Source organism: Ipomoea nil, unplaced genomic scaffold, assembly GCF_001879475.1.
Source record: "Ipomoea nil cultivar Tokyo-kokei standard unplaced genomic scaffold, Asagao_1.1 scaffold3169, whole genome shotgun sequence".
Classification (NCBI taxonomy): domain Eukaryota; kingdom Viridiplantae; phylum Streptophyta; class Magnoliopsida; order Solanales; family Convolvulaceae; genus Ipomoea; species Ipomoea nil.
The window spans coordinates 1,772,940-1,788,232 of NW_017619597.1; the positions used below are offsets into that span (position 1 = coordinate 1,772,940).

General features: G+C 38.2%; 5 non-coding genes across 5 annotated transcripts; all 5 read left to right on the forward strand.

Annotated features, from left to right (window-relative positions):
* Nucleotides 1-416: 416 nt before the first annotated feature.
* TRNAL-CAG lies at nt 417-488 on the forward strand. The gene has a single exon. It is a non-coding gene; the product is annotated as a tRNA-Leu (tRNA).
* Nucleotides 489-606: 118 nt separating this feature from the next.
* On the forward strand, nt 607-678 carry TRNAT-UGU. The gene has a single exon. It is a non-coding gene; the product is annotated as a tRNA-Thr (tRNA).
* A 1,925-nt stretch (nt 679-2,603) lies between these two features.
* Nucleotides 2,604-2,675, forward strand: TRNAP-CGG. The gene has a single exon. It is a non-coding gene; the product is annotated as a tRNA-Pro (tRNA).
* Nucleotides 2,676-3,112: 437 nt separating this feature from the next.
* TRNAQ-UUG lies at nt 3,113-3,184 on the forward strand. The gene has a single exon. It is a non-coding gene; the product is annotated as a tRNA-Gln (tRNA).
* Nucleotides 3,185-3,498: 314 nt separating this feature from the next.
* TRNAP-UGG lies at nt 3,499-3,570 on the forward strand. Its single transcript has one exon. It is a non-coding gene; the product is annotated as a tRNA-Pro (tRNA).
* Nucleotides 3,571-15,293: the final 11,723 nt, after the last annotated feature.

Here is a 15,293-nt window from a genome sequence, read left to right on the forward strand (position 1 = left end):
CAATTTTACGATACTCATGTCATGTCAAGGAAAACAAAAATACCTAATAATACAAATCTCCACTGCACAAGAAAAACATAATACCCAATAATACAAATTTATTATTCTAGGCATTTGGTCTAGTGGTATGATTTTCGCTTTGGGTGTGAGAGGTCTCAAGTTCGATTCTTGGAATGCCCCATTCCCATCTTTGTTGCTCTAGTTAACACCTCACAAGAGTAAGTGAGCAACAAACGGATCCACATCGAAAAATTTAGTACAAAAAAAATAAAAATAAAATTTTGATTTTTCAGTATGTAAATTGTGTATTTTTGGACTCGGGTCCATAGAATAATTTGCCGGGTAACCCACTCCTTACAAACCGACATAGAAACAACCTCCAGAGTGATTAGATGAAACATTTACAAAAATAACAAGGGCATTTAGTCTAGTGGTATGATTTTCGCTTCAGGTGCGAGAGGTCCTGAGTTCAATTCTTGGAATGCCCCTTCCTTTAGTAATTTCAATTGTACGATACTCATGTCAAGGAAAACAAAAATACCTAATAATACAAATCTCAACTGAACAAGAAAACAAAAATAGCCAATAATACCAATTTATTAATTTGGGTATTTGGTCTAGTGGTATGATTTTCGCTTTGTGTGCGAGAGGTCTCAAGTTCGATTTTTGGAATGCCCCATTCCCATCTTTGTTGCTCTAGTTAACACCTCACAAAAGTAAGCGAGCAACTAATAGCGTGTTTGGTTCATGGAATAGGTCGGGAATGGAATATCGTTCCCGGGAATAGACCTATTCCATTGTTTGTTTTGTCATTTAATTCACAGCACGTTTGATTCACGGAATGAATTTGGAGGGAATAGGAATGCTATTCCACATGGAATGGAATAGGTAAGGAATAGAATATGAATTGTATTCTGTTGTTTGGTTGGCTGAAGGAATAGACGTTAGTAATTATATTCCAGTGTTTGGTTCGTTAAAGGAATAGAAATGGAATAGGTTTTAAAGACATAAATACCCTTATACATAATAATAATAATAATAATAATAATAATAATAATAATAATAATAATAATAATAATAATAATAATAATAATAATAATAATAATAATAATAAATATGATTATGATATACTGAATGTTATATATATATATATATATATATATATATATATATATATTTATTTATTTATTTATTTATTTATTTATATTTATATTTGTATTTATATACATGTATATGCATGTGTGTGTGTGAGAGAGAGAGAATAACAATAACAATAATAATAATAATAAATATTATTATTATTATTATTATTATTATTATTATTATTATTATTATTATTATACAAAAACATATTTATTTTTATATTTATTTTCTCACTTATCCCACATCGGTTGGAGAAGTAAGGAATGAAGCATTGAGGCTCCTATAAAAAGAGTCTCAAGGCTCCATAATTTCAATTGCATTGCTCATTTGCAAGGCAAGCTTGCAATGCTCATCCGCTAGGCATGCAGATGAGCAGACTACTTAATTTAGGAGCCAAGACTCCATAATTTAAGGAGTCTTATACAGTTAATTTTATATATATATTTTGATAGATTGATGGATAAAAATTATAATTAATTAAATATATACATTTATATAATATATTATATTTATTAAATAAATATAAATATTATATAATGTGCAAAGGGTATTTTTGGTATTTGTGATATAAAAGCTATTCCCAAGGGCATGGGAATAGCTAATACCAAGGCCCCCCTAGGAATGGCTATTCCTCTTGCGAAGGTAATAGCTCATTCCAAGGCATGCTATTCCCATGGCAAAATGATCCAACCAAACGATGGAATAGGTCTATTCCAAGGAATGTTATTCCATTCCTGACCTATTCCATGAACCAAACATGCCGTCAAGGTAATAGCGTTCCCGAGAATGAGCTATTCCCTTTGCAGGGGGAATAGCCATTCCTAGGGGACTCCCTGGTATTAGTTATTCCCAAGTATTTGGGAATAGCTTTAGTACTATAATATCGAAAATACCCTAACACTGCCACCACTGCCGCCGTCTCCCCCACCACCCCACCACCACCACCGCCACCGCCACCATAACCACCGTCGCAACCACCGCAACCACCATATCGAAAATACCCTACCACCACCGCCACTGCCACCACCACTACCACCACCACCACCAACACCACCACATATTTTTATAAGGGTATTTATGTCTTTTGAAACATATTTCATTCTATTCCTTAACCAACCAAACATTGTAATATAATTCCTAAAGTCTATTCTTTCCGCGAACCAAACAATAGAATAGAATTCATATTCTATTCCCATTCCTTGCCTATTCCATTCCTTATGGAATAGCATTCCTATTACCTCAAAATTCATTATGTGAACCAAACGTGATGTAAGTACATTAGAACGGATCCACATCGAAAAATTTAGTACAAAAAAAAAAAAATTGTGAACTTTCAGTATGTAAATTGTGTATTTTTGGACTCGGGTCCATAGAATAATTTGCCGGGTAACCCACTCCCTACAATCCGACATAGAAACAACCTCGAGAATGATTAGATGAAACATTTACAAAAATAACAAGGGCATTTAGTCTAGTGGTATGATTTTCGCTTCGGGTGCGAGAGGTCCTGAGTTCAATTCTTGGAATGCCCCTACCTTTAGTAATTTCATTTTTACGATACTCATGTTATGTCAAGGAAAACAAAAATACCTTATAATACAAATCTTAACTGCACAACAAAAACAAAAATACCCAATAATACCAATTTATTAATCTTGGCATTTGGTCTAGTGGTATGATTCTCGCTTTGCGCGCAAGAGGTCTCGAGTTTGATTCTTAGAATGCCCCATTCCCATCTTTGTTGCTCTAGTTAACACCTCACAAAAGTAAGCGAGCAACTAAGTACATTAGAACGGATCCACATCAAAAAATTTAGTACAAAAAAAAAAATTTGTGAATTTTCAGTATGTAAATTGTGTTTTTTTGGACTCGGGTCCATAGAATAATTTGCCTGGTAAGTCACTCCCTACAAACCGACATAGAAACAACCTCCAGAGTGATTTAGATGAAGCATTTAAAAAAATAACAAGGGCATTTGGTCTAGTGGTATGATTCTCGCTTTTGGTGCGAGAGGTCTTAAGTTCAATTCTTAAAATGCCCCTATCTTTAGTAATTTCAAATTTACGATACTCATGTCATGTCAAGGAAAACAAAAATACCTAATAATACAAATCTCAACTGCACAAGAACAACAAAAATACCCAACAATACAAATCTATTAATTTGGTCTGGTGGTATGATTCTCGCTTTGGGTGCAAGAGGTCTCGAGTTTGATCCTTGGAATGCCTTATTCTCATCTCTTTGTTGCTCCAGTTAACATCTGACGAAAGTAAGAGAGCAACTAGGTACATTAGAACGGATCCACATAGAAACAACCTCCAGAGTGATTTGATGAAACATTTACAAAAACAATAAGGTTATTTGGTCTAGTGGTATGATTCTCGCTTTGGGTGTGAGAGGTCTTGAGTTCAATTCTCAGAATACTCTTACCTTTAGTAATTTCAATTTTATGATACTCCTTATTAGACTATATTATTGTTATGAGTCTAGTATAAATGTAATTCCCAGTTTTTGTCTGTCGTGTCAACTTGGGAAATCATCACGATTCCCTTTAGATAGGGTAGCTAAGTCTAGCAATAATTTTCTAGATCTCATTTACATTGATATTTGGGGCCCCACACCTGTTCTTTCGGCGGATGGTTCCCGTTACATTGTACTCTTTGTAGATGATAACACCCGCTGTTGTTGGTATTATCCTCTACGACTCAAAATCGACATATATATGATATTTGATATTTTTCGGGCGATGGTAGAACGTACGTTTTCACATTCTATCAAGTCCATTCAGTTTGTTTGGGGGGGGGGGGGGGGGGGAATACCTGAAGTTACACAATCGTTTTACCTTGTTAGGGATCGTGCACAGGCAATCATGTGCCTATACGCACGAACAAAACGGGCGTGTCGAGCGCCGGCATCGGCATATTCTCGAGACCGGTTTGGCTTTGATGGCTCAAGCATATGTCCCGCAGCGTTATTGGGACCACGCTTTTGAAATAGCCACGTACCTTATAAATCGCTTTCCGTCATCCTCACTCCAGTTTGATACACCATACTTCAGCTTATATCAGTCACCACCCACTTACACATATCTGCGTGTATTCGGGTGTCTTTGCTTTCCATATCTTCGCCCCTTTAACCGTTATAAAATAGAATACCGGTCAAGTCTGTGTGTCTTCTTAGGTTACCCACCATCTTTTAGGGGTTACCGCTGCATGGATCTAAACACTGAGAAAACCTATATCTGTCGTCATGTCCGCTTTGATGAAACTAACTTCCCTTTTGCAACAATGGGTCCCCTGTAGACAGAAGCACAGCCGTCCGCGCCCAGCTTACCGTGGGGGTCCAGTCCCGTCCCAGTTCTGCCTCCTCCTGCCAACACGGGCCTATCTCCGGCTCATGCACCCACAACCAAAAGACGGGGGCCTAGGGCTCAGCCTCAAGAGCGGGCCCATATTATGCGGCTTTGGCACATGACGCAGGGCACTGGGGAGCAGTTTCATGCTCTTACTGTGTCTACCGACGAACCCACTTGTTATTTTCAGGCGGTTGGCCATCCAAAATGGCGGGACGCTATGGACCAAGAGTTCAATGCATTGTTACAAAACAACACGTGGACGCTAGTGCCCGCCACACCGAACATGAAAATTGTAGGGTGCAAATGGGTTTTTCGCACCAAGCGAAATGCCGATGGAACGGTGGAGCGCTACAAGGCCCGGTTAGTGGCCAAAGGTTTCAATCAAGTGGCAGGCGAGGATTTCTTTGAGATGTTTAACCGGTAGTTAAACCGACTACGGTTCGGCTATTACTCTCATTAGCCATATCTCGAGGGTGGACACTCCGCCAGTTGGATGTCCACAACGCCTTTCTGAACGAGCACCTAGCTGAAACAGTCTATATGTGGCAACCACCGGGATATGAGGATCCCGATCGCCTTGATCACATCTGTCATTTATAGCGTTCCCTATATGGGCTGAAACAGGCGGCTCGGGCCTGGTTCAAACGCCTACATGATTTCTTGCTTCTCACAGGTTTTATTGCTTCGAAGACGGATATTTCCCTGTTCCACTACTCGACTGGGGATTCAAGGGTTTTCTTACTCATTTATGTGGACGACATCATCATGGTCGGGAATGACGCGGCCTTGGTCGATCCCTTGCTACGTCAATTGGCTACGGCATTCAAAATCCGAGACCTTGGGAAACCCACGTTCTTTCTCGGTATAGAGACACTAGACATTACGTTCCTAAGGGTATGATTCTATCGCAGCATCGTTATATGCGTGATATTCTCCAGCGGGCAGGTATGACCGACTGCAAGCCACTAGCAACTCCGGCATCCATGACTCAACCTGTCTGTCAGTCCACCGATACGTTTGCCAACCCGACGCATTACCGTCGCCTAACCGGGGCCCTACAATACCTCACCATTACTCGCCCGGATCTGTCCTATTTTGTCAACCGACTCTGCCAGTTTATGCATTCTCCTATTGAAGAACATTGGGGGCTACTAAAACGTGTCCTCCGCTATATCAAAGGTACTTTGGATTACGGACTCCGCATCTCCACTTCAGTATCCTCCGATATTCATGCCTACTCGGACACTGACTGGGCTGGCTGTCCAGTCGATCGAAAATCCACCAGTGGCAATGCCGTGTATTTTGGGATGAATCTTGTCTCCTGGGTCTCTCAGAAACAACGCACAGTGGCGCGCTCTTCGACAGAAGCTGAATACAAAGGCCTAGCTGATGTGTGTGCCGAGGTCACCTGGGTTGTGTCTTTGTTGCAAGACCTTGGCTTGGGTCCTACCACTGCGCCCAAGCTGTGGTGTGACAATCTGGGCGCTACCTACCTATGCGTGAATCTGATTTTTCATGCTCGCACAAAACATGTCGAGGTTGACTACCCCTTTCTCCGGGACAAAGTGTCGGCTGGTGAGTTCCAGGTTCATTTTGTGTCTACCAAAGATCAACTTGCGGATATCATCACCAAACCGCTTCCAGCAGCACGGTTCGATGCTCTTCGTGAGAAGCTCAATGTGGTCCCACACCAACCTTGCGCTTGAGGGGAAGTATTAGACTATATTATTGTTATGTATTTTATTGTGTACATTTTGTAGCTTAAGTTAATGATCAAGTCTTAGGCCTATTAGTTAGCTCTCTCTCCAGAGAGTATTTTTGTAACCTCAATTCTGTTAGTGAATCAATTAATCGCTTCCACTCTCATCCTCCTGTCATGTCTTCTCAAATGCTGGAAAATGGAAATTACGTTGCTAATCCCAACTGCAAAAGGAAAACAAAAATACATAATAATACAAATCTCAACTGCACAAGAAAATAACAAGGGCATTTGGTCTAATTGTATAATTCTCACTTCAGGTGCCCCTACCTTTAGTAATGTTAATTACGATATTCCTGTCATGTCTTCTCAAATGCTGAAAAATGGAAAACAAAAATACCCAATAATATAAATCTATTAATTTGGGAATTTGATCTAGTGGTATGATTCTCGTTTAAGGTGCGAAATGTCCTAAGGTCGATTCTTGGAATGCCCCGACCTTTCCTTACCTTTAGTAAAATGGAAATTACGTTGCTAATACCAACTGCACAAGGAAATAAAAAATACCTAATAATAGAAATCTCAACTGCACAAGAAAAACAAAAACACCCAATAATACAAATTTATTAATCTGGGCATTTGGTCAATTCTTGCTTTGGGTGCGAGAGGTCCAGTTAACACCTGACAAAATTAAGCGAGCACTAAGTACATTAGAACAGAACCGATTAATTTAGGACAAAATATAGAATTGTGAACTTTCAGTATGTAAATTGTGTATTTTTGGACTCGGATCCATAGAATAATTTGCCGGGTCACCCCACTCCCTACAATCCGACATAGAAACAACCTCCAGAGTGATTAGATGAAACATTTATAACAATAACAAGGGTATTTGGTTTAGTGGTATGATTCTCTCTTCAGGTGCGACAGGTCTTGAGTTTAATTCTTGCAATGCCCCTACCTTTAGTAATTTCAATTTTACGATACTCCTGTCATGTCATCTCAAATGCTGAAAATGGAAATTACGTTGCTAATCCCCTTATCACAACTACACAGGCAAAACAAAAATACCTAATAATACATATCTCAACTGTAGAAGAAAAACAAAAATACCCAATAATACAAATTTATTAGTTTGGGAATTTGGTTTAGTGGTATGATTCTCTTTTAAGGTGCGAAAAGTCCTAAGTTCGAATCTCGAAATACCCCTGCCTTTACTAATTTCAATTTTACGATACTCATGTCATGTCTGGAAAATGGAAATTACGTTAATCCCAACTGCACAAGGAAAACAAAATACCTAATAATACAAATCTTAACTGCACATGAAAAATAAAAATACCCAATAATACAAATTTATAAATCTGGGTATTTGGTCTAGTGGTATGATTCTCGCTTTGGGTGTGAGAGGTCTTGAGTTTGATTCTTTGAATGCCCCATTCTCATCTCTTTGTTGGTCTTTCAGTATGTGTTTTTTTTGGAATCGGGTCCAGAATAATTTGCCGAATCCGACATAGAAACAACCTCCAGAGTGATTAGATGAAACATTTACAAAAGTAACAAGGATATTTGGTCTAGTGGTATGATTCTCACTTCAGGTGCGAGAGGTTATGAGTTCAATTCTTGAAATACCCTATTATTAGTCTGACATTTCGTGAATAAATCTCACCTGACAAAAGTTAGGACGTGGGATGTCTTTAAGTATGTATTTTTGGACTCGGCTCCACAGAATAATTTGCCGGGTAACACCACTCTCTACAATCCGACATAGAAACAACCTCCAGACTGATTAGATGAAACATTTACAAAAACAACAAGGGCATTTGGTCAAGTGGTATGATTCTCACTTTGGGTGCAAGAAGTCCTAAGTTTAATTCTCATAATGCCCTTACCTTTAGTAATTTCAATTTTACGATACTCCTGTCTTGTCTTCTCAAATGCTGGAAAATGGAAATTACATTGCTAATCCCATTGCACAAGAAAACAAAAATACCTAATAATACAAATCTCAACTACACAAGAAAAACAAAAATACCCAACAATACAAATTTATTAATTTGGGCATTTGGTCTAGTGGTATGACTCTCGCTTTAGATGCGAGAGGTCCCGAGGTTGAATCTTGGAATGCCTCATTCTCATGTCTTTGTTGCTCCAGTTAACACCTGACAAAAGTAAGTCGATAGATTTAGCACAACAAATAGAATTGTAAACTTTTCGTATGAAAATTGTGTAATTTTTGACTCGGGTCCATAGAATAATTTGCCGGGTAACCCAGTCCCTACAATCCGACATAGAAACAACCACCAGAGTGATTAGATGAAACATTTACAAAAATAACAAGGGCATCTGATCTAGTGGTATAATTCTCGCTTTGGGTGTGAGAGGTTTTAAGTTCAATTCTCGCAATGCCCCTAACTTTAGTAATTTTAATTTTTCGATACTCCTGTCATGTCTTCTCAAATGCTGGAAAATGAAAATTACATTAATAATCCCAACTGCACAAGGAAAACAAATATACCTAATAATACAAATCTCAACTACACAAGAAAAACAAAAATACCCAACAATACAAATTTATTAATCAGGGCATTTGGTCTAGTGGTATGATTCTCGCTTTAGGTGTGAGAGGTCTCGAGTTTGATTCTTGGAATGCTTCATTGTCATCTCTTTGTTGCTCTGGCGTGAAAATTCATTGATAGATTTAGGACAAAAAATAGAATTGTGAACTTTCAGTATGTAAATTGTGTATTTTTGGACTCGGGTCCATAGAATAATTTTCCGGGTAACCCCACTCCCTACAATCCGACATAGAAACAACCTCCAGAGTGATTAGATGAAACATTTACAAAAACAACATGGGCATTTGGTTTAGTGGTATGATTTTTGCTTTAGGTGCAAGAGATTCTGAGTTCAATTCTTAGAATGCCCTTACCTTTAGTAATTTCAATTTTACGATACTCCTGTCATGTCTTCTCAAATGCCGAAAAATGGAAATTACGTTGCTAATCCCCTTATCACAACTGCACAAGCAAAACAAAAATACCCAATAATACAAATCTCAACTGCAGAAGAAAAACAAAAATACCCAATAATACAAATTTATTAATTTGGGAATTTTGTTTATTGGTATGATTCTTGTTTTAGGTGCGAAAGGTCCTAAGTTCGAATCTCGGAATGCCCCTGCCTTTACTAATTTCAATTTTACGATACTCATGTCATGTCTTCTAAAATGCTGAAAATGGAAATTATGTTGCTAATCCCAACTGCACAAGGAAAACAAAAATACCTAAAAATACAAATCTTAACTGCACAAGAAAATCAAAAATATCCAATAATACAAATTTATTAATATGGGTATTTGGTTTAGTGGTATGATTCTCGCTTTGGGTGTGAGAGGTTTCGAGTTTGATTCTTGGAATGCCCCATTTTCATCTCTTTGTTGCTCCAGTTAACACCTTATAAAAGTAAGCGGGCAACTAAGTACATTAAAACGGATCCATGTATGTATTCATAATTATAAAAATATTACACAACAAAGTGATGTGTGACATTTGGTTTAGTGGTATTATTCTTGCTTAGGGCGTGAGAATTGTGAACTTTTTTTGGAATCGGGTCCACAGAATAATTTGCCAGGTAACCCTACCTACAATTCGACATAGAAACAACCTCCAGAGTGATTAGATAAAACATTTACAAAAACAAGGGCATTTGGTTTAGTGGTATTATTTTCACTTTGGGTGCGAGAGGTCCTGAGTTTAATTCTCGGAAGTTCCCTACCTTTAGTAATTTCAATTTTACGATACTCCTGTCATGTCTTCTCAAATGCTGAAAAATGAAAATTACGTTGTTAATCCCCTTATCACAACTGCACATGCAAAACAAAAATACCCAATAATACAAATCTCAACTGCAGAAGAAAAACAAAAATACCCAATAATACAAATCTATTAATTTGAGAATTTGGTCTAGTGGTATGATTCTCGTTTGAGTCGTTTCAGGTGCGAAATGTCCTAAGTTTGATTCTTGGAATGCCCCTACCTTTCCTTACCTTTAGTAATTCCAATTTAACGATAATCATGTCATGTCTTCTCAAATGCTGGAAAATGGAAATTACGTTGCTAATCCAAAATGCTCAAGGAAATCAAAAATACCTAATAATATAAATCTCAACTGCACAAGAAAAACAAAAATACCCAATAATACAAATCTATTAATCTAGGTATTTGGTTTAGTGGTATGATTTTCGCTTTGGGTGCGAGAGGTCTCGAGTTTGATTCTCGGAATGCTCCATTTTTGTTGCTCCAGTTAACACCTGACAAATGTAAGCGAGCAACTAAGTACATTAGAACGGATCCACATATGTATTCATAATTATAAAAATATTACACAACAAAGTGATGTGTGACATTTAGTTTTGTGTTATTATTCTTGCTTAGGGCGTGAGAAGTCTTAAGTTCAATTCTCATGATGTCACAAACATTGATAAATTTAGGACAAAAAATAGAATTGTGAACTTTCAGTATGTAAATTGTGTATTTTTGGAATCGGGTCCACAGAATAGTTTGCTGGGTAACCCCACTCCCTACAATCCAACATAGAAACAACCTCCAGAGTGATTAGATGAAACATGTACAAAAACAACAAGGGCATTTGGTTTAGTGGTATTATTCTCATTTTGGATGCGAGAGGTCGTGAGTTCAATTATTGAAATGCCCCTAACCTCACTAATTTCAATTTTACGATCCAAAATGGAAATTACGTTGCTAATCCCACTGCACAATAAAACAAAACAAAAAACAAAAAAAAAACCAATAATACACATTTATTAATCTGGGTTTTTGGTCTAGTGGTATGATTCTCACTTTGGGTGCGAGAGGTTTCGAGTTCAATTTTCGGAATGCCCTGTTCTCGTCTTTTTGCTACTCTAGTTACACAACAGAGTGATGTGTGACATTTGGTCTAGTGGTATGATTCTTGCTTACGGCGTGAGAAGTCCTAAGTTCAATTATTGGGATGTTTGTTTTTGCTGCTCCAGTTACACAACAGAGTGATGTGTGACATTTGGTCTAGTGGTTTGATTCTTGCTTAGGGCGTGAGAAGCCCTAAGTTCATTTCTTGGGATGCCACAAACATCAATAAATTTAGGACAAACAACAGAATTGTAAACATTCAATATATAAATTCTGTATTTTGGATTCCCTACAATCCGACATATAAACATCCAGAGTGATTAGATGAAACATGTACAAAAACAACAAGGGCATTTGGTTTAGTGGTATGATTCTTATTTTGGGTGCGAGAGGTCGTGAGTTCAATTCTTGAAATGCCCCTAACCTCACTAATTTCAATTTTACGTGTTAGATATATTATTATTATTAGTCTTTGTATTAGTCTAAGTTAGTTATCTGTTCCTTAGCCTAGTTTATAGGTCTTCTCCTATTATCTGTATTGTAACATCATCCTTCTGTTAGTTCAATCTACTGAATCATTATCTCATTTTACGATCCAAAATGGAAATTGCATTGCTAATCCCACTGCACAAAAAAAAAAAAAAAAAAAAAAAAAAAAAAAAAAAAAAAAAACATCTATTAATCTAGGTATTTGGTTTAGTGGGATGGTATGATTCTTGCTTTATGAAATGCCCCATTATTTGGTTTAGTCATTAGTGGTATGATTCTTGCTTTTCTTGCTTTATGAAATGCCTCATTTTCATCTTTTTGCTGCTCCAGTTAACACCTACGGACTGACACTTATAAATTTAAGGTAAAAAATGAAATTTTTATTTTAATATCACCATTATCTCCATGTATGAGGCCAAATAAATTAATGAAATTTTTATTTTAATATCACCATTATCTCCATGTATGAGGCCAAATAAATTTTCAACTTTTTTCATATCTGTTGAATCATATCATTTTTTTTTTTTATTTCTTACAAATTTTATTTGAGACTCAAATTAACCACAAGGTGATAAAAAAATATAAAAAAAAAAAAAAGCCTAAGTGTCAGGATTTTTTTTTTTTGAAAGGAAAGACATAGCTTCTATTAAATTAAACGATCAATACCAGGGAATAATAGAAATCCAAGTAGAATGACCCGTTTACGAATGAGCAGCTAGCTGACGCATGAGCACACTAAGTTATTCACTGATCTAAGAATAAACGTAAAGGATACTGCTTCAAAGTGTCTTCGAAACTCCTTACATGCACTAATCACACAACTAGCGTAAGAATAATCAGACCTGCTAGAACCATTAAGAAGATTACACACAACCTGACAAAATTACAATCTTAGTGCAGCCGATCTCCTTTACCCACGATAAGGCTTCCTTAACTGCCATGGCCTCCGCAAGATGGGCATCATTCAAACAGCGCGGATCGGACCATTTTTAGCCTCCAAAAACTACCATTGATGAACAAAACAACACAGCCAAAGTAAGCATGCATGCTCATCCCCAGTGAACACTGTTGCATCAACAAAAACTCTAATCACATCAGGCGGACTCACCGGAACTTCGATAAAGGGGGCTGTTTGCGTTCTACCATGCATAGCCATTGCATGCACTTGACTCCATTCATGCATGAACCAGATGCTGCACCTCCATTAAGATGGGGGTGAATGACTGAAATGTGCAGTCAACACCCCCTATTTCCATAAATGTGTAGTGAATTTTTTTTTTGACATCAATGTGCAAAACTCACTTGGGAGTTGCGGCTTGTGTCCTGGCCTAAATTTTTTTTTTCCGTATTTACGTAAAACGCAAGTACAAGTTGCGTTTACGGAATCGTATATCTGTTAACGCGTTTTTGAAGGAGATACGGTATAGTAAAAACGCAAAAGTGAGTTGCGTTTACTGCTCTGTTGCGGAGAAGGAAAAGGAAACGAGAGACTGAGAAAGAGAGAGAGAGAGCGCACTGACCAGAAAAAAGAAAAAAAAAAGTTTTCTTGAAAGAATGAATACATTGGAATCTCCGCTTGAAGCTCTAGCTTTCAACTATCTGAGCTATGGGTTTTTAACGGCGGTTAACAATGTCTGGACTTGGGTGGCCGTTCTGACGGCCGCCGTTAGCTTCTGGAGGATCAAAACCTTGTCCCTCTCCGTGCCCTCGACGCCCCAAGGCCCCAAATTCCCAAATGGGCCGTCGAATCTTCCGACGCCGCCCAGGGGTATCGTTTTGTCTCCGTCCCCGCCGGTTGAGCGCTTGCCAGCCGAGCCGGTTTCAACGCTGGCCAAAGCTGCTGCGACGTCGTTTTCCGCTTGGGAACGGGAGTCGTTGACGAAAGGGGAGATGAAAGTGACGGCAATGTTGGCCGCATTGAGAATATTTATGATCGTGAGGGCGGCGGGGATGACGACGAAAGCAACGGTGACGGTGACGCTTTGGGAGATGCGTTAAACGTATTTTAAATATTATAGGTAAAACGCATCTCCCAAATGCGATTTAAACGTATCGCATACGTATCATGAAAACGCATTTGGTAAATGCGTTTTATGTATACAATACATAAAACACAACTCCTACTTGCGTTTTAAGTAAATAAGGAAAAAAAAAATATACCCGTGACACATGCAAAAACGCAACTCAAAAGTGAGTTTTACACATTTCTGTCCAAAAAAAGCCAGCACACATTTATGAAAATAGATGTTGGGGACTGCACATTTTAGTCTTTAACCCGGGCATTATATATACTGCCACAGCTTGCTATTATATTGCAGATCAGCTCATTTCTTCCATGCCATATGCACCAACATAGCAACAACGTAGGGGAAAAAGACTAGAATGTGCGGTCAACAAGCCCAAATTCCCAAAATGTGTCGTATTTTTTTTTTTGACAACAATATGCAAAACTCCTTTCGGAGTTGCGTTTTTGGTGTATTTTATTTTTTTCATGTATTTGTGTAAAACGCAAGAGGCAGTTGCGTTTACGTATTCGTATACGTAAAACGCAATACGCTCTTGCGTTTTTCAGCGCATACGGTATCCCCAAAACGCAACTTACATTTGCGTTTTATGTATAATACGTAAAACGCAAAACCAAGTTGCGTTTTTGTCATTTTTTTGTATTGGCCGTCTCCGGCGAAGTTGAAGGCCGGCGAGAACTATTTCAGCTTGAGGAGCATGCGCATAAGACGGGGACAGCTCGAAAGCATAGCGCCGTAGGATTATAGCTAATGCCATCTTGGCCTCTAACATGGCGAAGTTCTGTCTGATGCAAATCCGAGGTCCCCAGCCCAACGGGAAGAAGGAGAACTGCCCTTTGGTTGCTTTGCTAATCCCTTGGCTGAACCTCTCTGGGTTGAATTCCTTCGCATCTTCTCCCCACATTTCTTCGTCTTGTTGCAGCAGAATGAGTGGGATGAGAAAAGACAACGCATTTGGGTCTTGCGTTTTACGTATTTAAAAGTATAATACGTAAAACGCATCTCCCAATTGCGTTTTAACGTATTCCATACGTATTGTGAAAACGCAATTGGGAGATGCGTTTTTCGTATTCAATACGGAAAACGCAACTACCAGTTGCGTTTTACGTATTTAACGAAAAAAAAAATACGGATTAAATACCTTCAAAAACGCAACTCGCAATAGAGTTTTGCATATTTCTGTCAAAAAAAAAAGTCAGCACATATTTTGGCAAATTCTCACCCCATTCTACACATTCTAGTCTTTTTCCCACAACGTACACCTTATGCATGGGGGTAGTATCTCGCCTTAAGAATCTGGGCAGCTAATGATGAAGCCTCCATCCTTGCTTAGCAAGTAAGGCCACATTGAAAGTTGAAACTACTTAATCTTTTGAAACCCAGACCTCCCTTCGACTTGGGCGAACACATTCTACCCCAAACCATCCACCTTATTCCACCACCTCTATTACTACTACATTCCCACCCATATTTATTCATCATTCTTTCAATGCGCTCACAGAAACTTATCAGTAGAAAATAAATGTTCATGGTGTAAATACGAAGGGCTTGAACAACACTCTTCAATAAGACTTCCTTCTCTACCCTTGACAGTAATTTCTTGTTCCAACCCCCTAACTGCTGCTTCAACTTAGCCTCAATATAGGAGAAGACTTCCCTTTTATTGCAGCCAA